We start from the raw sequence: 22,286 nt of genomic DNA, 5'->3' as shown, positions 1-22,286 counted from the left end.
TGTGCAACATGCAGGACGATTTAGGGGAACACCAGAGTCAGTCAGAGGCAGACTGGAGTGAGAGAAGGCACAGGCCCAGCCTTTACTAGAGTTTCCGCAGGAAAAGCAAAGCTGCTCAGCATTGGCCAGTGTGGATAATTCTGGAGGGCTTGGGGCACAGGGCTGTCCTTAGTTGTCTCGTAGCTGGCCCTGAATGGATCTATAGTGGAGGAAATCCTGGCTTGGTGTACTGCTTATGTCTAGATGTCCCCCAAAGCCTCATATGCTCATAGGTGGGGCTTTTCAGAGCTGGCTGGATCTAGGGCATGTGATACTGGGATTAAGGGTGGGTAGTACTAAATTAGTTCACTGGTTGGTTCAGCATAGTTTTGGGTGTGGATAATGGGAAGGCCCACCCTGGATATGGGTGGTACCACCCAATACGCTTATAGCTGGAATGGGATAAAAGGGAAAGGGAGGCTTGCTGCTATTGCTCACTACTTGCTTGTTTGTTTCCACGTGCCTGCTCTGCCACTGACTGTTTCTCTCCTTTGTTGCCCCTCTTTCATGCCACCTTGCCTTGGATGGAACCTGCTAACTGTGGACTGAAACCTCCGTGACTGTGAGCTGAAATAAACCTTTCCTCCTTCAACTTTGGATGCTGGGTATTTTGTCCTAGCAACCTGAACAACAACTAAAGGACTCAGTGTGTAAGAGAAGGAGGAAGTGGTTGGGGAACGGGGTTGGGGTTGGTTTATGTATGAAAGGGAGGTTCACCTACTATCTCTAGGTACTAGGCAGCCCTGGGAGAGCCAACAAGGACCCACTCAGCAAGGACTCAACCAAGAAGGACCCAAAAGTTGTCAAGACACCATAAAACACAGAAAACATGATTAATACGGGCAAGAAGTATGGGAAGATACTACTTTCTGAGCGCTGAGTTTCCTTTTTGGGTGACAGAAATGTTTCAAAACTAGGTAAGGATGATGGTTGTAAGCACTGTCAATGTTCTAAGTATCACTGAACAAAGATACAAATACTTAGTTTATCAAAAAGTGAGAGCAAAAATCTATTAAAATTTCTGATTGCCGAAGGTTTGTGTGAATAAGCAATGATAATCAAGGATCACTGTTAAAGAACATACACCCACAATTCTGTAACACAGGTTCTAGGCACAGCAACTTCTGTGTACATACAGGGCATCCAGCTATGCGGAACAGAACGTGGTGTGTGTGTCCACGACTGAGAGAAGCCACAGACACTAATCACCTTTAGAACAATGGTAAAGAAGCATAAGCAAGCAGGAGGAGCCACGGCAGAGTAGCTGTTTGGAGAATGAAAACAGAAGCTATAGTTTTCAATTCCATTGAAGAAAATTTAATATATACCCTAGAAGGCAGGACAGAAGGAGAAAAAACTTGCCATAAAAACAGAATAAGGCAGCAGAAATGAAAGCTATTACTCTGGTCTCCCAATTTATTTTTTATTTATTTATTCACTCACTTATTTATTTGCTTGTGTACTGCTATGGACTGAGCTGTGTCGCCCCAATTCACAATATGACGGGATTGGGAGCCAAAAGGAGGCAATCAAGGGGAAATGTGTTTGTAAGAGTCTGAGAGATTAGTGCTTTGTATGAAGAGACACAATGCATGCACGCATTGCATGATTTCTTTGTGTATGTATGTGTGAGTGTTTCTTCCACATCCCAAGTACAGACGCAGCAAGACAGCAGCCTTCTGTAGGGCAGGAAGTAACCAAATCCATCGGCACCTTGATTTTGGACTTCCGAGCTTCCAGAACTATGGGAAAATACATTTGTGTTCCTTAAAATACTTAGTCTATGATATTTTATGGTAGCTCACATAGACTAATATATGCTAAGTATTTCTAAAATACTTAGAAAAGCTGTATCCTCTTGAAGATTTTTAAGGTGACATGTACAACTATTCACCTTTCAGTTCAAATGGCTGCAAATGATGCAGTACTGAGAAACAGTATACCCTATCGTATGCATGCACCAAACGTTAAATTTACAAATGCAGCTAACATGTGAGCTTAAAAGTCTGCCATAAAACTCAATCGGGAAAACCAGTTTGCTCTGTCAAACCACTCAGGCAGAGCAGATTTATTTTTTGTGGAAAAAACGGTTTCACCTAACTTTTCAACTCAAACATGCTTATGCACATCACTTCTGAACTCTTACTTTTATTTGAACCATTTTTATGTTTATGAGTACACATTTACAGTACATCATGATTACACTCACAGTGGGAAGTTGGGATAGGTCCATACATAGCTTAATTCTTTTTCTGTCCCCTTCCTCTCCCTGAATTCTTAATTTTAAAGCACACAACTACATAGATAAGGAATGAAGCATGCCACGAGTGGTGGCCAGATGAAACAGCACCAGCTCGCTTCATTATTTTCTATATAAATGATCTTTGCTTTACTCTCACAGCTCTCCTGCAGGGCCAGCATATTCTGCAATTGGTCCTCTGCCCGAGGTGCTCATTACGTCCTAAGGCCATGACTCAGTGGAAAGGGTGGGCAGCACACCTTTCTTCTGGGGCCAGAGGGGAAATCATGAAAGGTGACGTGCGTTGAGAGAACGCGCACATGCAGGGAAGTTGCCGGGGCCGACTGGTATTAGCATGGACTATCAATGGAGACTTCCTTGTCACCCCATGAAGACACAAATCCCAGAATAATTGTGCCCTGGTCTGAATTCCGCCATGCCCATGTGACAGTAATAACCACACTAGAAGGATGAAAATAAAGAAATGGGGAAATTATAAGGCAAAGCAATTATAAATAAACAAAAAACAGCAATTTAAATCAGCTATATAGGATTTTAGGGGAAAAATATGATTAAGGAGTCAGAAGACTATTATATGTTAGCAAAAATAAGCATGAGCATGTATGCAAATAACATGGCTTCAATATGTAAATAACTAAGAATTATGAAAATAGTTAAGCCATCCTAGTGAAGATTTAACAATCAGTTTTTCCAAAATGTGGAGTGGCATTAGCTCCTTATTTAGCTGTGCCTTTCGACATTTCTTTTAAAATTATATATGCTTACAGTTAGGGAATTCAAACTACAGAAACATACAGGTGGTAAATTAAACCTACTCTCCCCAAACATAACCACGGTCAACACCAGGGAAGGTGTTTTTATGGGGGGAGGACGGGGAATTTAAAAATCTCGTCATACTCCAGAGCTGTTCCCATTATACCGCTCTGTGTCCTGCTTTGCAGAGAGGGTGGAAACTTCCTATCTCAAAGTGTAATGTGAACACACCATAACATGGGTGAGCCTTAAGAGCACCAGGCCAAGGGGCAGAGGCCAGTCATAATCAGCTGCACACTGCATGATTTCACTTATACTGTATATCTGGAATAGACAAAAGGGAGACAAAAGTAGATGGGTGGCTGCCCAGGGCTAGTGAGCATGCTGGTGTTTTTTTTTTAAGACAGGTTTCTTTTTTTTTTCACTATGTAGCTCAGGCTGGCATTGAACTCACTTTGTAATCCAGGCTGGCCTCACACTCACAGAGATCCTCCTTCCTCAGCCTCCCTGTACAGTGCTGGGATTATGGCATGTGCCACCAGGCCCTGCTGTAGTTTCCTTTTGGGGTATTCAGAATGCCTTCAAATCAATTGTGATGATTGTTGCAAAAGTCTATAAACATATTAAAACCCACTGAATTATACACTTTAAGTGGGTGGATGTTATGGTATGCAAATTAATATCAATGAAGCTGTTGTTAAAAAAATGCCCCAAGTGCAGACTGAAAATATAAATGCTTTCAAATGGGTTATGAAGTAACAGCGTGACTTTGAGGTTGCTGAGGAAAACCCTCCCACCATTCCCGCTCATATGAGAAACAGCTCCCAGTAGAAAGAGCCTCATCCAGGTGACAGTTCTCAAGTATTTCAGCTTCCCACAGAGTGAACAGCAAATCAGACAAGGCCAGGGCACTTCCCAGGAAAAAGCGCCCCAGAATGCAGCAGCTGAGGAGGCCTCCAGGCAATGCCTGTGAACCCAGCTGCGCTTGCGGGCTTTAAGGCAAGCCTACTTGACCAAGGACCATATATTTCTCAAGCTATTGGGTGAGTCCTTTAATGTTTCCAAACTTCCCCCTTCTTTCAATGATTTCCAGTGGCTCTAAGAAGCACTGAAGGAAAAATGGAACACAGCAGTCAGACTGGATTCATTACAAACCAGATACATACACAGGAACGTAACACGGAGCAACCATTTGAATGACCGGAGCTGTTGGTTTGCATCTCGGGACTTTGTTTGGTTTGTATTTGCTTCTGTTTCACGTCTATGAGAGGGACCCACGGATAGATCTGTGCAGTCACCACACAGTCAGGAGGCAGAATTGTCCCAGTGACCCCAAACTCCCTCTGGCTCTCCCTATGGGATGGCACCGTCCCCGTTCTCCATTTTAGCCATATCCTCTTTTGGGGAATGGCATACTCATGGAATCATGTCATATGTAATCTTATAAACTGGCTTTCCTCACTCACCATGATGGCTTTGAGAGTCATCCAAGTTGTGCTTATTAATAATGGCAGTGTTTTTTCAGAGTAGTAGTCCATGGTACGAAAGCAGTAGCAGTTGTTTATCCATCTAGTTGAAGGATGTCTGAGTTGTTTATGGATCTTGGCGGCTCTAAATAGGGCTGCTATAAAGTTACATACAGACTTCTCCTTTCTGTGGGGTAGTACATATGTAGGATTGTTGGGCAGTGAGCTGTCTAACCTCATAGGAAACTACCAAGCTGCCTTGCAGAGGGGCTGTACCACTTTGGGTTACTTCTGGCAATGTAGGAAAGCCGCTGCAGTCCCACTTTCCTGCCTGCATTCGAGCTGTTCATATTTTATGTTGGTTGTTCTAATGATGTGATGATTGATTTCTTCCTGTAATCTTAATGTGCATTTCTCTAATGCTTAATGGTGCCGTGTATCTTGTCATGCAATCATTTGCTCTCTGTATCTCCTTGTGAAAATGTCCAAATCTTCTGCCCAATTTAAAAAGCTGGGGGCTGGGGATTTAGCTCAGCGGCAAAAGCGCCTGCCTGGCAAGCGCAAGGTCGTGAGTTCGGTTCCCGGTACCGGAGAAAAAACAAAAAAAAAAAAAAAAGCTGGGTTGTTTCTTTATTGTTAGGTTTTAGGAGTTCTTTGTACATTCTGAATACAAGCCCTTTGTGATTTACAAATATTTTGTCTCTTGCTTTTCATTTTTATGTCTTTTATAGAAAAATCACTTTTAAATTTGATGAAATAAAGGATGTCTTAATTTGATAAAGCCCAATTTACATTTATTTATGTTATGAATTACACTTTTCTGGTGCACGCTAGGTATACACTCTGCCAACTGAGCTGCATCTCCAGCCCTGGGGGATACTTTTGTCATCATGTCTAAGGAGCCCGTCCCTAAACCCAGCTCATGCAGACTCTCTCAAGTTTCCATACAGAAGTTTTATACTTTTGCATTTTATTGCGACTTAGGGTCCACCCTGAGGTAACTTTTGTATATGTGAGGATGAAGTCCAAGATCTTTTCTTTTTGACACTGATGTCCAATGATTCCAGCATGAAGTCCTTTACTTCATCACCATTTGTTGAAATGACTACACTACTGAATTGCTTTGCCCCTTTGTCTAACATGAACAGATGTAATTTTCTGGACTGATTTCTGGACTTTCTATCTAGAGCCTAGATGTCCCCTCAAAGCCTCATGCAGTCATGGGAGTGGGCTTTTCAGAGGCAGTTGATTGATTCATGGTTTGTGACTGATTCATGGTCCAATGCTGGGAATAAGGGTGTGAGTGCTACACCTGCCAGGCAGCGAGCCTGCATACAATATAAGGGATGGAAAGAGGCTTATCTCTACTCACTCTCCCTTGTTGCTTTTGCTGTCTTCTGTAGCCACAAACTGTTTCCCCTCTGCCGTGCCACCCTGCCTTGGAGTCAGCCAATTATGGACTGAAACCTCCACAGACTGTGAGCTAAATAAACCTTTCCTCCTTTTTTTCGGTCCTCCTTTAACTTTAGGTGTCCGGTATTTTGTCTCAGCAATGAGAGAAAAGTATCAAGTTATCTGGGTTTTTGTTGTTGTTGTCTTGAGACAGGGTCTCACTGTGCCCTGAACTCACTACATTGCTGAAGCTGACTTCAAACTTGGAGCGCTCCTCCTGCCTCAGCCTCTCAAGTGCTGGGATTATTACAGACATGCATCACCGTGCCTGGCTGTAAATTATCTTGCAAACACAAGGCAAGCCTGCAGGTATCACAGACATATCAATCAGAACCTGAATCAGAAACAGTGACTGGGTACTTAATTCACTTACTCTGTGTCCTAGGCTGTGAAACATGCAATCTAGTCTCTCTCCAGGCTACATCACACATGCAGTCCTGAGATCAGCTTTTGATATCACCATTTAAGAGGGGTGCTGGCAACGCAGAAGCATTCGTAGAGTGACCGGGATGATGAGGCAAGCAGAAGCAATGACAGTTGAATATGGGCCGGAGAAGGTGGCAGAGTTGTGCAGGAGAACGCGAGCACTGGCTCTGGAAGAGCAGCTCGCAGGCAAATGTCCTGCACCACTGAGGGGAGGAACAGGACCCACAGCAGCACCGGGACTGGGCTAGGCATGCAGACGAGCAGGGCACACTTCTTATTTTCAGAGGGGGAGACGCTGGGAAAACCATTTGGGGTTAGAAACATCCCTCCCGCCAGTTGTAACCTCTGTGCACATCCGCTTTAGGCAAGAGACTGGATCCAATGACTCGCTTTGATTTGGCTTTTGCACAGTTGCTAAATATGCCCCCACAACTCTTTTCTGAACAAACGACTATTTCGGTTCTTCAGCTAATGGCCTCGGGAAGAGATGGGGCTGTGTGAAAGAAAAGATCTGTCCAAGGCCTCAGAACAACGGTTACAAACCTGAGCTTGGAAGCCAAGCCTCTGCTTCTTCCTTGGTCCGGGATTTCTTTCCATTATTTGACAAAATTCTTAATCAGCCCTGTGTTTGCTGAAGGATAAAGAACCCGGTGCTTCCTTCTTAGATATACGATTTCCTGCCCTGTGGGTCTGCTGTCTTTTGGGCTATCCCATTAGAGAAAGGAATCCTACAATCTGAAGTTTCAACACTTTTTTAAAACGACAAAATAAAGAAAAAAATCAAATCACACAGGTTCTCCTTCGAAGGCTTTATTTCTGCTCTGAGCTGTTCTGGGTGACCTACTGCTCTAATTAGGATGGAAGGGAACCTGGCTTTCATGAGATCCAAGATAAGCTGGAAGGAAAAGTTGTCAAGGCTCCTTAGGATCACTGGTGCCCACACTGGCCTCTGAGCACGGCACGAATCCACTGCTTCATTCCATAATTCATTCTGCTGATTAACCACAAACACAGACACCCAGGGAAAACAATGTCACTGGCTGATGGAGTTTTACTCATCTACCCAGGGCAAGACAGAGATCAGAAAAATAATAACACCATAGTTTACTGATAATCACTCCCCCGGGCAGTGTGGCCCCGTAGAAAGCTAGCAGACACTACTGGCAGTACGAATTCTCTTTCTAAAAGTGTTCAGGTAACAAGTAGAAGAATAGTTCCCGTCCTTTCTTCCTGGAAGAGTTCTGGTAAGGACCAAATGAGACACACAGACAGGAAAAGAGCTTTGCAAACTAAGAACCCTGTTCCCCACACAGGGGATTTCTTTATCTAACAAACATATGTTGGACACTTATTAAAATGACATGTTTCTAGCTGAACAGCATGGAGGAAAAGTAAAATACAGTTCTGTCCCTCCAGAGGACAAGCTGCTGTGTAACAGAGCATGGTGCAAGGAGGAGGCCAGCACAGGCCGACAGGGGGACAGTCCAGGCTGTGAGCAGGAGGACTGCACAAGGTAGAAGGGACTGAGGGCAGCAGCAGGAGTGAGGTGCTGGTCTTTAGAAAATACTGCACACTCCTTCATTTACTTAACACTCAGAACAGTCCCACGGAGTGGACACCATTTATGATGATGATGATGATGATTATCCTACAAAGCAGTGGCTCTCAACTAAGAGTGGGAGGGAGGTGAGTCTACCCTCCAGGACACTTCTGGCGGCATTTGGGGGCATTCTGGTCCTCATAAGTTGGGAGGGGGCTGCTTCTGACATCTAGTGGGTAGAGGCCAGGGATGCTACCTGTGTTTCCCGGAAAGTAAGACCAACTAGAAAATAATCAGCCTTGAAAACCACAGATCAAAAATGTCAGCCCTAACCAGCCTAGTCTTGCCTTACCTACATTAGAGCAGCCACTGAGCAAGAAAATAGTGAAGGCGGGTAAGGCTGACTGGGGCTGGCTTTTTTTTTTTCTTGAGACAGGGTCTCGACGTGTAGTTCAGGCTGTCCTTGAACTCACTATGGAGCCTAGGCAGGCTGCAAACTCACAGCAATCATTCTGCCTCAGCCTCCCAAGTGCTAGGATTGAAGGGATCCACCACTACGCTTAGCATGGGGATGGCATTTTTGATCTCTAGTTTTCAAGGTTGATCATTTTCCAGCTAGGTCCTCCTTTGGAGGAAGGAGGGTACTAAATGCCCCACAAGCACAGCACTGTCCTCAGAACAAAGACTTCCTGGGTTGGTGGAAACAGGGTTTGCTTAGCTGTCGGAAAAAATGGCTGCAGCCGGTGTGGCTCCTTCCTGTAGAAAAGCCTCAGCAGTCCTGATGGCTTCCGGGTCATTAATAACTCTAAGGCCCCTGCTAGCTCAGGGTTTCCTCTTCGTTTGTTACCTAAGAATGCACCAAACGTCACATCCTTTCACCACTGTAGATTACTGCACACCACACTGTCCAGAGAAGGAGTGGAAGAATTTTTTGATTACCCAAAGAAGTAGGGGCAAGAAAAAGTGAAATCTGGAGCTCCGTGAACCAGTCAGCAATTACAGAGCAAAAGTAGTGAAGATTTACCTAAACTCTGGTATGTCTCACTGAAAGACAGAAACACGCTTCTAACTCTAGAGCAGGAGGCCAAGGGCAGAGTTGGCCAATGCCAACCCCAGAATGGTTAGAGAAGGTGGATGATGCCATGGAGGCACGGGATGGAGTTGTCTAGGGAAGAAGAGGCTTCAAGGCTTCTCTAGACTGGTCCAGAAAGAGCCAGACCTGGAGCCGGGAGAAGAGACATGGCCGGAAGCACCACTTGGCACAGGTTCACGCGGTAGCCTACACCTAACTAAAAGATACAGGAAGACACAATTCTCGGCAAGGCCTTACGCGGATTACTTCTTCCGAAGGAGAGCTGAGACAAGCCCCCGCCAAAGCAGGACAGAGGGGTCTGGAGGAAAAGGAACAGAACTGCAAGAAAAGTTTCCCCGTCTTGCTGAAGCCCAGAAGTGGAGTCTTGTCTTAAAAAAAAAAAACAAAAAACACTAATTTTTTTTCTTGCATAGTAGTCTATGTACAAAAATATATATTAAGTGCTTTTAAAAAAAAGAATTCCTGGGCCCCAAATACTGTGCCAGGACCAGCCCCCTCGCGCACACACAGCAGAGGCAGGTCCTCTGTGACTCAGCACTCCGCTACAGTTCCCCGTTCCCACCCTCCTGGCTCACTCGGGAGAGGGTGCGCTGGGATGGGGGCTGGACCGAGGCTCCAGGGTACCCTCAACCCCACCACTCCTGAGAACAGTGAGCACAGGAAAGGGCCGAGGAGGAGCAAAGTAAAAGGGCATGGAGAGAAGGGGGTGGCTGTGAGTGTATTTTTGACTCTGATATAACTAACGCCCTTTAACATTTGATAGCAATCTGCATTTGAAGAAGCTGTTTCACACCCTGAGTCTAATTCCACCCTCTCTACAGGCACAGCTGCGAGGGGGAAGAGGCAGAGACAGTATTTCCAAGCCTGGGGAGGTGCAGTGCGTCAGCCGAGGCTGTGGGGCTGTGCTAAGCAGGACAGGACTCAGGGTGAGTCCCTCTCCTGGCCCGGCTCCCCACACCAGCCCTGTGTCAGCTGCTGAGCCCTGAGCCCTCTGCAGGCCACAGACGCAGGACAGGAATCTCACAGGAAGAGCTTCCCTGGGGCTCGGGTCTCAAAACTGCCCGAGCAGCAGAGGAGGGGGCGCAGAGGGCGCACCCCTGGGCTTGGTCCTCTGTGCTCCTGCGTAGGCGTGTAGCTGCAGGCTGGTCACCGCCGCTCTGGGCACCTGAGTCCCTCCTGACAGCGAGAGAGGACCACGGGGACCACCAGATCGCTGTTAAGGGCACTCTGCTCTAAAGCCAGTCTGCTCTTGCTCTTTTCCTGAAGCCAGTAATAGCGCCTTCCAGTGTGGCCAACGAAAACTGTTACTAGGAAGGCAGCCAGGACAGCGCAGTTTCTTGATCTGGCTTGGGAGGCGTACGCTTACTGTACGAATGAATGAAGTTTCCAAGAACTGAATCCTGTAACAGTGTGTCCAAATCAGTTGTTTCAAACAAGGTCGCTAATGGCTGATTTAATTCACTTCTATGAGCTGTGCACTGACCGCAGGGGGACGGCGTGGACAGGGGCGGCCCTCACAGTCTGCAGACAGCCGTCAGGGGCAGCGAGCCCCTGTCCCACGCCCTCTGGCAAACTGTTCGCCCTGGGAGCCCCGCTTTCTTCATTTTGGGAGTGAAGGGCCCCGCTTTCTTCATTTTGGGTACCTGAGCCCACGAATCCTACCTGCTCCCCTAAAATTATTATCTCCACTGCCGGAGCTGCGTTTCTTTGTCCCCATTGGGCTATGAAGATTGAAAGAAAAGCAAGGAAGGGGGAGACTCTTGAGAAGCAGAACATTTCACTTTTCCAAAAAGCTTGTCAGAGAGGAGAGGAACTTGGTTAGCGCTTCTCTTTATTAACAATGCTAATGGCTATTTATGCTGATGACAGTTTACTCACACACAGGGAATTCTTGCTGCAGTTCTCAGCCAGAGAACTTGCTGGTGTCAGGAGCAATTGTACAGAACACTGCAAGTGCACTGCCAGTAGTTGGAAGGAAGTATTGTTTGTAATAATTACATTTTTCCCATTACAAAGCCAGGCAGTTATCCCTACAGCCTCGTTCTCACTAACTTAGATTGCAAATGATCTTCTTAGTGGAGTGGTATAATTACATTACATACAACCATGTGTGTGCTTTGTATAGGCGACTGCCACCCCCTGACAGCTATTTCCTCCTTGGGGGACTCCCTTCAATTTCCGCTAAATTCCACTTCAATTTCATCAGTCTGGATGTAGCTAATAGTAGAGTGCATGTTTTCTTAAAGCTTCTTTCTGTTGTTTAAAACCCTACCATCCTAGCCTGGAATCTACGAATCTGTGTATCTGCTTTGGACAGGAAATCTGTCCTCAATCGTGCTCCTGCCAAACTCCTGAGAAGAACATACCTGTGAGCCCTGCAGGGGCAAGACGCAGAGACCGATGCCTGCTGCTCCACCCACCTGCACTGTCACAGAACCCAGTCCTCTCCGAAAACCCGCCGGCCACAGCCGGGGGGCTCCTAGCCCCCGCCCCACTCTCACGTGCCCACAGTTGAGCATTCTGGGACGTGATGCACTTCAGTCACCTGTTTAAGGGCGCTGCTCTGCTCTACTGGCAAACTGAGCAGCTCGGGCAGGGGAAGCACCACCAGCTCTGATGGAAAAGCCTGTCTTTGGAACCAGGGGACCTGCGGGACTCGCCAAGTTCCTTCACCTCGAGTCTCCAAGGCCTGGAGTTGCCACAGCACTGGTACGGAGGTAGTACACCTAGAAGTCATGGGTAAAATATAAAGCAAGTGCAGTGATGATTGGCTAATTTTACTTAACAAGAAGCTTTCATGGCCTGACATTTGGGATAGCAACTATTAATTAGAACTTCATTGCTGGGTGCTTTTTACCCTATAAACATGAAGAATGCCAGGCCAATCCCAGGCACTAACGTTTTCCATAAGAGATCAAGCTTAGGAGATAGCAGTTTTGTGGCTCAGACCCCCAGCTTAGGAGTCAGGAGACAAGGACTGACAGTCCCGCCTCTGATTGGCCCTCTAGTGCCCTTGGACAAGGAGCCCTCTCGAGGTCCATGCCGCTGTAAAAGCTGAAGACAGATGCAGGGGGATCTCAAAGCCTCCTCCTGGTCCTGCCTCAGGCTGACCGCACGGAGACCACTTCTAGCGCTCCTGCTCTTGGGCTGCGTGGCTCCGTCGCTGCTAACTATGCCTATTGCTGCACAGAGTCTATAGGGGGCCTGAGCTACACCAGCCCTGCAACAGCACCCAAAACACCGGCTGCAGTGAGCTCTTTGGTCTCCACGGTTCGCTTTTCCTCCAGTATTTTCTGCTTTAATTAATCAATGCTACCACAACTTATTTGGCAGGCAATCTTGAAATATCTTTCCCCTCCTTCACTATAAACATCCAATTAATTGCCAAATGCCCAACCCGGGTCAAACCTTACTAGTCCTCAGCTGGACTAATTCAGCTGGCTTCCTTGGCTCTCACGATATCACCTTAAAACGCACCTTCTGGTGGTTCCAGGAGGAGCCCAGAATACACGCAAACCTTACAATGTCGTTGACCTCTACCCCAGTCTTGAAGACCTATCTCTGGTGGGAAAGCGGTGTGAGTACATCTGTGCTTTACCTGCCCACTCTTCCCCACAGAGCTGCCGCAGCCTTTATGTCCAAGCTACACTGGGAGCTCACCTGCATCCTGCTCCACGCTGTCTCTCCCTGCAGCAAGGCCAGCCCCTTCCTCAGCCAGTGCGTACTGATGTGCGAGGACTTGGTTTGGGCTTGGTTGTCTTCAGGAAGCCTGGGACCAGGCACTAGGTCTCCAGATAAACTCAGGGTGGCCGTGGAACTCCCCACATCACACTATAGTCAGGATGGTCTGTTAGGGGGCCTGTCTTTACAATGTGGGTTCTTGGAGGGGGTTTTCCTCAGCATCCACCATGTCTGCTGTCTTATAGTCTTTCTTGGAAGCTTCTTGGATAGTTTGAACATGTGACTCTGGAGCAAGGGTCTCTTGTTGGTGTCACATGTGTAAGTCCAAACCTCTGTTCAGCAAATGCTATATGTCAAGAAAAGTTAAAATATTTAAGGAGAGTGCAATATCTCCTTCCTACCAACGCTCCTTCAAGATGACTGTCACTTGCACATCCTTTCACAGCCATCCATGCACACTACATGTGTTAGTCTCCTGGCCCTCTCCCCTCCCCAAAGGGCACACAGGGTAAGTACTATTTTACACCATTCAACAGGGGGCTTCCTGGCCTGGTGTTCAGGTGGGCTTCAGGGATCTTTAAACCCCTGAAATTTTATGTAACACTGTAGTATACTTGTAAGTGTTTTATACTTTTCAGGGGCTTATGTTAGTAACCACCATTAATGTCTCAAAGTAGCTCCTGACTTCCAAAGAGTCCTTTCCACAAAAACAAAACCGCAGAAACACCCAACAAACTTACAAAAGCACACCAACTGGCACAAGCCCAGTGACGGCTGTAGAAGCTCTGTTCCGCTGCTCACCCTGGACAGAGGTCCCGGGCCCAGACAAGGGCGCTGGGGGAGGGGGCTCCTGCCTTTCGCTCTTGTCAGTGGCAGCTCACACAGTGATTTTGAAACAGCCAGTATTGAGAGACGAATCTAATACAGAGCAAGGAATGCCACATAAATGGGAATCCTGTTTGGCCCCACATCTTTAAATCCCTTTGCCGAATGCAACAATGCACTAGAGAATCTCTGTCTTAGTTACTTTCTATGTTTCAGTTTATCGGGGCTCTAGGTGCCCAATTTTGTGGTCTCAAGTCACAGGTGACCACTGAACACTTTAAATATGGTCACTCTGAACGAAGAAGTGATGTGAGTGTGAAGTAGAGACCATACTTCAAAGAGTCCAGAAAGAATAATATGTACCTCATTTATAACTTTCATGTTAATTACAGGTCAAAATTATATTTGGGACGCAGTAGTTTACACAAGTGCATTACTATAATTAATTTGCTTTTTAAAATTTTTGTTAACACCACTATTAAATATTTAAAATGTCACATGTAGCTCCCATTAATTCTCTAAACTGTTGTGTAAGGTAAACACTGAAGTTCCATTACCATAATAAGAGGAGGGCATTTGCCCATGTGAAAGACATTTCAAGGTTTGCAATGGGCATATATAGTTTTATGCATAGGAGTTCTGAAAAAAAAAAAAGGTTAAAAAGTGATCCTTTTCAAAAGTATCCTCTCTAATCTACCAAACTGAAGGTCCTTCTTTTAAAAACTTCTCCCCTAGCCTTAGAGTCAAAGGGAACACGGATAACTGGGCCTTTCCCGATAACTATAATTGTACTACACCAACCATAATGCAGCTGTTTCTCAACACGTATTTCTGCATACCACCCATTACTATATTAATATCAGAACACCATGAATTTTCAGTGTCACATCTTACATATTATTATGGCTACTATTTCATGAGTTCTTCCATGCTCACACTGCATTTGAAAGAGGGGAAACTGAGGCACAGAATGGTCAGTGACTTCCAAAAGCTCTCCAAGCTACTTATAGACCAAACAAAGCCAAACACAGGCAGGGAAGGATGTGAAGTATTCATGAGAGAAACACTCTGAAGAAACCTCTCCTCTTGGTCTCTAGAGGCCTGGCAAGGTGTCCGAGTGTTTGACACAGAACCCCTGGGTGCAGATGGGGTGATGTGAAAGTGGACAGACGGGAAGAGCGGTGGACAGACTGACCACTTGCACGTGCGCTCTGCTCAGTCCTGTGTTGTGAAGGTGAGTTTTCTGAGGAGCAGGTTGGTATCTATTATCTCTCTACTTCAACGCTTAAAGAAAATACACGGGAGAAACAATGAGAAAGAACTAACCCAAACACAGAGGAAAAGGCTAGCGGGAGTATATACTAGAGCAGACTAATCTAAGCCCGCAGCGGGAGGACGTGGGGCTGGGGAGGAAGTATACAGTGTATTAAGAACCAGAAGTAAGAAGAGTTCCAAAGAGAGAATACGGTACGTTAAGTGCACACAGACTAGCGGGCACAGTGGGGTATACCTGTAATCGCGGCTACGTGAGAGGCTAGGCTGAGGCAGGAGGATGGAAGTTGGAGGCTGGCCTGAGCAACACAGTAAGACCCTATCTTAAAGCATAAAAACAGGGAGAGGAAGAGAGAAAAGAGGATTGTAAGGACTTGTACTAAGGCAGTGAAGTATTAGTAACACAACTGTTACATACTGAGCCACTTGCCAAGGAGCAAGACATAAAATGAGAGAATAACTAGGACCAACAGCTCACGGGACAGCCACCCGCTGGGACACACAAGCCAGAGAGAGCAGAGTGGGCTCCAGACTAGGAAGCTACTTTCCACCTCGCCAGTCTGAGCAGACGACCTCTCTGCTGCAGCTGACTTAGAAATATCTTGCACATGGTTTACTCAACAGTTCAATAACTCTATTTCTTGTATCCATGTTGTGCATGAGTTCTAATTCATTTGACAGTTTTTGCTTTCAGAAGGCTACTGAGGATTGTCTTAATCAGGAAATAATGAAACTTCATCCTAATCCACAATAGAAATCTAGAACTGTGGCGACAGCTCTCCACTTCTTACCAGCCGGAGGGGGTGTGACAGAACCACTGAATTATAAGGTAAGTATATGAGGGTCCATGTTCAAAACTGTTTATCATCTCCAGGGTCGCTGTCTCCAAGGCTTACCTTTGGAAGCTGCAAAGTTCTTTTTACCATTGTTCTCACTCTAGGTCTTGTGCTTATTTAGTGTCCTGGTTAATACTTCTGTTGCAGAAGCCAGTTCCACACTCTTGAGAGAAACACCTGCCTGCTTAGGGAGAGCAAGATATACTCGAAAGGACCCAAAGGAAGTCATCAAGGAACCAAATCCCCAAATTTGCCACTCAGTTTCTAATTCTTTTGAGTAATCAAAGCTATATTCTCTCTTTACAGCAACACATGCACACACACGTGCACACACACACACCTACCCAGCCTCTATATACTCACACTCATACTCATACTACACCCAGCCTCCATATACTCATACTCATACTCATACTACTCTTGGACCCTGACAAGAGAGCTTCCTACTCAAGCTATGGTTTCTGCTGAGAATTTAAGGGTCTCAGTGAGGTTTTAGCATTATTCTGTTTGGAGTTTTTATTATGAACAGTTTTAAATTTTCCAATGAATAAAACTAGTTTATTAAAAGGGAAACAAAAAGTTAAGGGAGCAAGTGCACCAAAGGTGGGGTCCTGTCTTGCCCCAGGATTAGGGCAGGAACCTGCCTGAGACTAAGCCTAGAGGCCTGGACTCCATGGGCTTAACAACAAGAGCATGGGCCATGTCTCCTCTGGTGGACAAGAGAGCCAGGGACTGCGTTGCCCAAGGGAGCTAAGAAGTCTGTCCAGCAGACCTGCTGATCTAAAACGCGCTGTATTTGCTTTGTCCGCGCTTAGCAATTCTCTCCATGTAGCACAACTCCTTTAGGTTTTAATTTCTTTTTCTTTCCATTCTATAGGCCACGAGCAGTTTTATTAAATCAGCAGAGCTGATCACGGGCATTTCTTTTTTCTGCTTTTAACTCTACATTCAAGGTATCCTACCCAAGATGGATCTTCCCTGCTCTCCACTTTACTTTCTTACAGGGCAAGGGAAGAAAAGCCACAGAATGGGACCTAGTAGATGAGTTTTAGTCCTGTCTCTGCGGTGAACCTAGTGACCATGACCAAATTCTGTCTATTTTTAGGTATGCTTCCTCAACCGTAACTAATTTCTAATCTACTGAGTGTGGTGTGAAGTAAGAAATATTCTGTAAATACAGATCCTGGCACTTAATAGCTGAGTAAACAGAAGCTATCCCCATCTGTATCCCTAACATTTAGCTCTCAGTGGCAGAAATACACTCATACACCACATACATTGCCTCGGACATGATAAATACTACTCCCCTTTCCCTTACCCACTGGGAACCCTTAGGGGCCCCTTTCATATCTGCTTCAGGGAGGTGAAAAGTAAATATGATGTCCCAAAAAGTGATCCATAGAGATCTGAACCAGCAGATACCGTGAGTTGTTTTTTGTGCCTCATCTTCTACATCCTCTTTGTGCCTTGACTGTGAAAACATCAGTAAGGACTTGGCTTGAGAGCTGGGCGCTAGCCACACCCGTAATCAATTAACTGAGCCTATTCCAGCGGCTCATATCCAGAAATGGGGGCGGGGTGCGATGGCTGATACACTGCATCAACTTGAAATATAGAAGCATAACTAAGTAACTCAGCAGTTCTGCCTCCTGAGGTGTAAAGGACATGCCCTTACCCTCTAGGATGTTATTTGTTGTGTCACCGGAGAAGTTTAACTAAGCAACTCAGCAGGGAGCCAGGGTCCTTACTTTGTAAACATCCTAAGCCTGTGCAAGAGGAGGGCATGGAGATGGTGTGGGAGGATAGCATACAATATAGGGGAGGAAAAGAGGCTTGCTTCCCCCTCTTTTGCTCTCTTTTGCTGCCTTAAACTGTTGCCCCTGTGCCATGCCACCCTACCTTGGAGCCAGCTGATTACGGACTGAAACCTCCACAAACTGTGAGCTAAATAAACCTTCCTTTCCTTAATTTGGTGTGTTGGGTATTCTGTCTCAGCAACGAGAGAAAAGTAACCAAGATAGGGGGCCAACAAAGGCGGTAGCTGATGGGTATGCACTGCGCGTAAACACAGGGAGGTACAGAGTAGTTCCAGAATGAGACAGAAGACTGAGTCTGCCTGGGGCAGGAAAGGAGAAGGTAGGCCTCAAACCTGAGCAGAAGAGAACAGGTTTCCTGGAGTTGGGCAGAAATCCCTGTCCTGGGCTTTTGATGGCAGATACTCACGGAGGCGTGGTGGCAGGCTTCTTTGGAGGCAGCTCCCCATGCCTTCTCTCTACCTCACATGGCCTCTCCTCTGTGCCCTGGGACCCTGGTGTCTTTCACTGTTTTTGTGTGAACACTAGTCCTATTAGACTAAGGCTCCTCCATGACCTTGTTTAACCTTCACCTCCCCTTAAAGGTCCATCCCTAAGTTCCGTCATGTTGTGGGCTAGGGCTTCCACCTGTGCATTTGGGAAGGCATGTTCAGTCAGAACCAGGGCCTAGAGTACCAGACTCCTCCATTCAATACCTAGACAGAACCTAACAGTGCAGCTGTGGTGTGACAAGCTTGAAGATGACCGTGATGGTCACCCTTTCGGGAGGTAAAAATGATACAAGTCTTAGTCTGCTTTTTCTCTCCCAGCGTGTGTTACTCAGGACTGATGGGGAAGCCTGGCTTAGCTGGAGCTGCCTGCCTGCATGCACAGCTGGGTCTGCTGCGAGACCTCAGGTTTTGCAGCCAATGCTGATCTCTTGCCTCTCTGATGGATCCATCATCCAATAGTCTTTCCCCACTTGGTGGAAAGAAAGCAGCCAATGACTCGAGGCATTCATGATCCTGACTGACAGCTCTTGAGCTCACAAGAAAACAGTATTTTCCAAATAATTCTCCAAGTCTCATGGAGGAGTTATAGATGATCAACCTGCCCTGAACCAATCGCCACAGTCATGGGACTTTGTGTACCTCGGAAGTGGGCATGGGGTCAGGTCCCTATGAGCCATGGTGTGGGGTCCGGTTGCTGTGGAAAGGAGAGAGCTAGTTTCTGTCTATACAACTCCTCTCCAAACTAGCTGCTCGCCAAACTTAGTACATTTCCAGAAATAACATTGCTATTTTAGCAGACAAATGGATGTGCTGAAAAGGACGTGGATGTCTTTTTTTTAAAGTTCTTCTTTGTGTAATACTTTACTTATTGGATTTGAGCTCAAATTTGTATCAGTCTCTTTAGCCATGTGCTAAAAACCAAATGAGTGGATTCAAGGCGGTAAATAATGTACGTGCACATTCCAGGACTCTCCCTGTCAGGAACAATTGCAGTGGCATGCAAAATGGCAAGTTTCCCTTTCTGAGAGCCCTTCATAAGCTAGATTTTACCGTGAAAACATCTAGAGTAACTACACTTCATTAGAAATACATTAAAATTCTCTTTAAAAAGAGAGAAAAAAAAGAACAGATGGCCACCTCTAAAGGAATGAGCAGAATCAAAAAAAAAAAAAAGGGAAAAGCCCAATACACACACGCGCGCACGCACACACACACACACACACACACACACACAATGCTGAGTAAGATTTACCATTTTGGAACTATGTAAAAGATTTCTTTCTGCCAGGGATGTGTCAAAAAATAAATAAAACCCCACAAAATAAACTGCCTTAGCAATCCAAACTAAATTAGACAAACATGATTTCTGAGTTTTCAACTGATTAACTTCCATTAAACTTCAAAATTATAAAACCAGCAAAAAACACAAGCTGGAAAGAAAATTCAAGGAACAAGGTCTCACTTAAAATATTTTTACTTGTAGATTTGCACCGTGCTAGGTAACAGGGCAGAAATGAACTTGATAAATAACAAACAACAATTTTGAGCTTTTCTGTTTAAATAATCATACTTTTCCTCACTACAATCTCAATTTTTTTTTTTTTTTTTGAGACAAGATCTTATTGTGTAGCTCAGATGGTGTTGGGTTCAAACAAGATGCTACATAGCATGCTACACAAGATCTTATTGTGTAGCCAGATGGTGTTGGGTTCAAACACCAAGCTCTGTGTGATGCTGAACAAGTTATTAGCACGGCATCTGCCTCAGTTGAACTCACTGTGATCCTCCTGTCTCAGTCTCTCCACAAAATAAACTGTCTCAGTGCTGGGATTACAGGCATGCACCACCACACCCAGTTTACAATTCCATTTTATATATAAAATAACAAAATAATCCCCCCCCAAGAATAAATGATTTACCTTGAACTATACAACCTCTTAAGAGGAGGACACTGAACTCACATTCAAAGCAGATTTTTGAACCTGATGCTTTTCTATCTTCTATTTATGCATTTTGACCAAAGATCCTTTTCTAATTCCCAAGCCTAGATTCTCCTTTCACACAGCAGGGTTGCTGCTATATGAAACTCAAATTAAGTTTGAGGAAACTCAAATTAAGTGTCAGGTAACAAAAGATTCTTTTATTAAACACATGTGGGAAATCCAGGAAGCAAGATTCTACCTGCTGCATAGTGTCGGAGAGCCTTCATGCTATGTAGCATCTTTTCAGGGGAGAAAGGGCGCAGCTTTTCTTGAATTGACCACAGAACTCTTTGCTTCCCTGGAGGCCCTTGGCAAGAACTGAGACAACGGTGAGAGGCGCTGGTTCCAGAGCCAGATGGTGTTGGGTTCAAACACCAAGCTCTGTGTGATGCTGAACAAGTTATTAGCACGGCATCTGCCTCAGTTTATGGCCTGTGAAATGGAGAGGATCATAACACCAGCCATCTCCAGGGGTGCTGATGAGAACAGAAAGGCACGTGCTTATGCAGACAAGGGCCTAGCAGGTTCTGGTGACCCGCTCAGTGAGTGTGAGGTGTTCATATATCCAACAAAACATATGAAATGAAGATTGCTACAACGTAAGACAGATTTTCCTTGTTTACAAAATTAGGGTGGGAGGCTGCTACAGAATGGTAACAATAAACATTTGTTGTTGTTATTACAAGACTTAGTTCCAAACTGCAGCTTTACCACCTAAGGAGTGTGACTTCGAGAAGTGATTTAATCCCTCAGAATCTTGGGCGCTTATTTAGGTAAAACACTAATAATAACGTAAAATTCAACTCTGGAATCTGTGCTTTTGAGTGCTGCCCATGGGACTGCTGTGGAAGTTAGATGTTGTGCATGCACTATCTTGTTTGCATTTGAATCTAGAAGAATTAGAAACTACATTTAAATACCTGAGAATATTTCAAACTTCACATGTATTTTTACTAACTCAAACCTTTTGGTAAATAACCTGTCATGAAGTCAGTTTAGTTCTTTTTTTTTTTTTTTGTACTGGGAATCAAGCTCAGGACCCTGAGCTTGCCAGGCAGGCGCTTATGCCACTGAGCTGTTCCCCCAGTCTCTAGGTTAGTCCTTGCTACCAGTCTCACTGTTGGACCCAAAATAATCACTGGCACATGGCAGGAGGCTTTAAAAAGTAATAAAAGTGAATAAACAAAAAGTGCTGGGAAGCCAAGATGTATCCAGCTGCCTTCAAGTGTGACACAGAATGAAAATGTATCAAGCATTGTTCCTGCCTTCAAGTAACCCTTGATCCAGTTAAGAGAGTAAGACCGAGAAAAATTAATGATCAGATTATGCGTTACACACCTGAGTGTGGTATGTGGGTTCAGAAAACGGGAATGTACATGGTTGCAGAGGTTGGAAACCGTCTCCTGAGGGAAAGCGCATGCAGGGCTAGGTTTAGGATTTCACTGGAGAAATCAAAGCTTTAGAGCTGGAGAGTGAGGGGGCACCTCAAGTACAGATGCACATGAGGCCCAGAACTCACCCTGCTTCTGGTGCTTGGGTTTGGCTCCTTCCGGCACGCCTAGTCATTCGGATCTCAGAGATTCATTCTGTATGTTCACAAGCAAGAGGAACTGCCTTCGCCCCAGTCAGCCCATTCAGAGCCTGCCAAAGCGTTCTCTGAGACCAGCCTGCCCACCTTCCTCATCGACACCAGTGCTGTAAGACGGAAAGCACCGCTACTTTCAGGGTGGCGGGTACAGGTGTTTTGGAGGAGAAAGAGCGACACTCCCCGGGAGCTAGGCTTTAAGAAAAAGGCTTCACGTGTAGGAAGTGACAAAGCGCACCGGCAGGGCACAGAGTTCCACCGCACAACTTGGTAAAGGGCCATCCCAGAGTATCAGCGTCCACTGCCCTCTTTCTCAGCTCTCTTCAAAGTGAGCTGTACTGACATTTTAGTCAAGGGCAAGGATGAGCTGGGTCTCACACCAGGGGTCTGCCACAGTGCGTGAACAACCGTGAAGGCCAGGACAACCAAAAATAAGTTTATCCACTGCAGCAAAATGTGTCTGCCTTCCCCCTCCTTAGATATCACCTCTTCAGTAAGTTGGCAAATAATCAAAGTACGCAGTCTTCATCTTCACAGTCAAACGCTCCAAGGTGCATGCAACTATGAAGGCATCCTCTTTCCAGACAGTAATGTCGTAACTGAGAACAAACACTACTTTAAATCAGTCTGTACTGTTTCCCTGTTCATAAGAATACACCCTATTACAACTCTGATCCCTCCCCTCATCGCCTTCAGCATGGCTCCCGTCTTAACACACAGCGGTCTAAATACTGAACACGGTGAAAATGTCTAACAGAGCAGCAGCCTCTG

At 45.6% G+C, this 22,286-nt stretch overlaps 1 protein-coding gene and 1 pseudogene across 2 annotated transcripts in view; one reads left to right on the top strand and one right to left on the bottom strand.

Annotated features, from left to right (window-relative positions):
* The window catches only part of Evl (Enah/Vasp-like), a 99,897-nt gene that overhangs the window by 68,450 nt on the left and 9,161 nt on the right, over positions 1-22,286 (bottom strand). The window lies entirely within an intron of this gene.
* LOC102008351 lies at positions 8,667-9,938 on the top strand (annotated as a pseudogene).

Source organism: Chinchilla lanigera, unplaced genomic scaffold (assembly GCF_000276665.1).
Source record: "Chinchilla lanigera isolate Chin_1 unplaced genomic scaffold, ChiLan1.0 scaffold00037, whole genome shotgun sequence".
NCBI lineage: Eukaryota > Metazoa > Chordata > Mammalia > Rodentia > Chinchillidae > Chinchilla > Chinchilla lanigera.
This window is presented reverse-complemented; position numbering and strand designations above follow the sequence as displayed.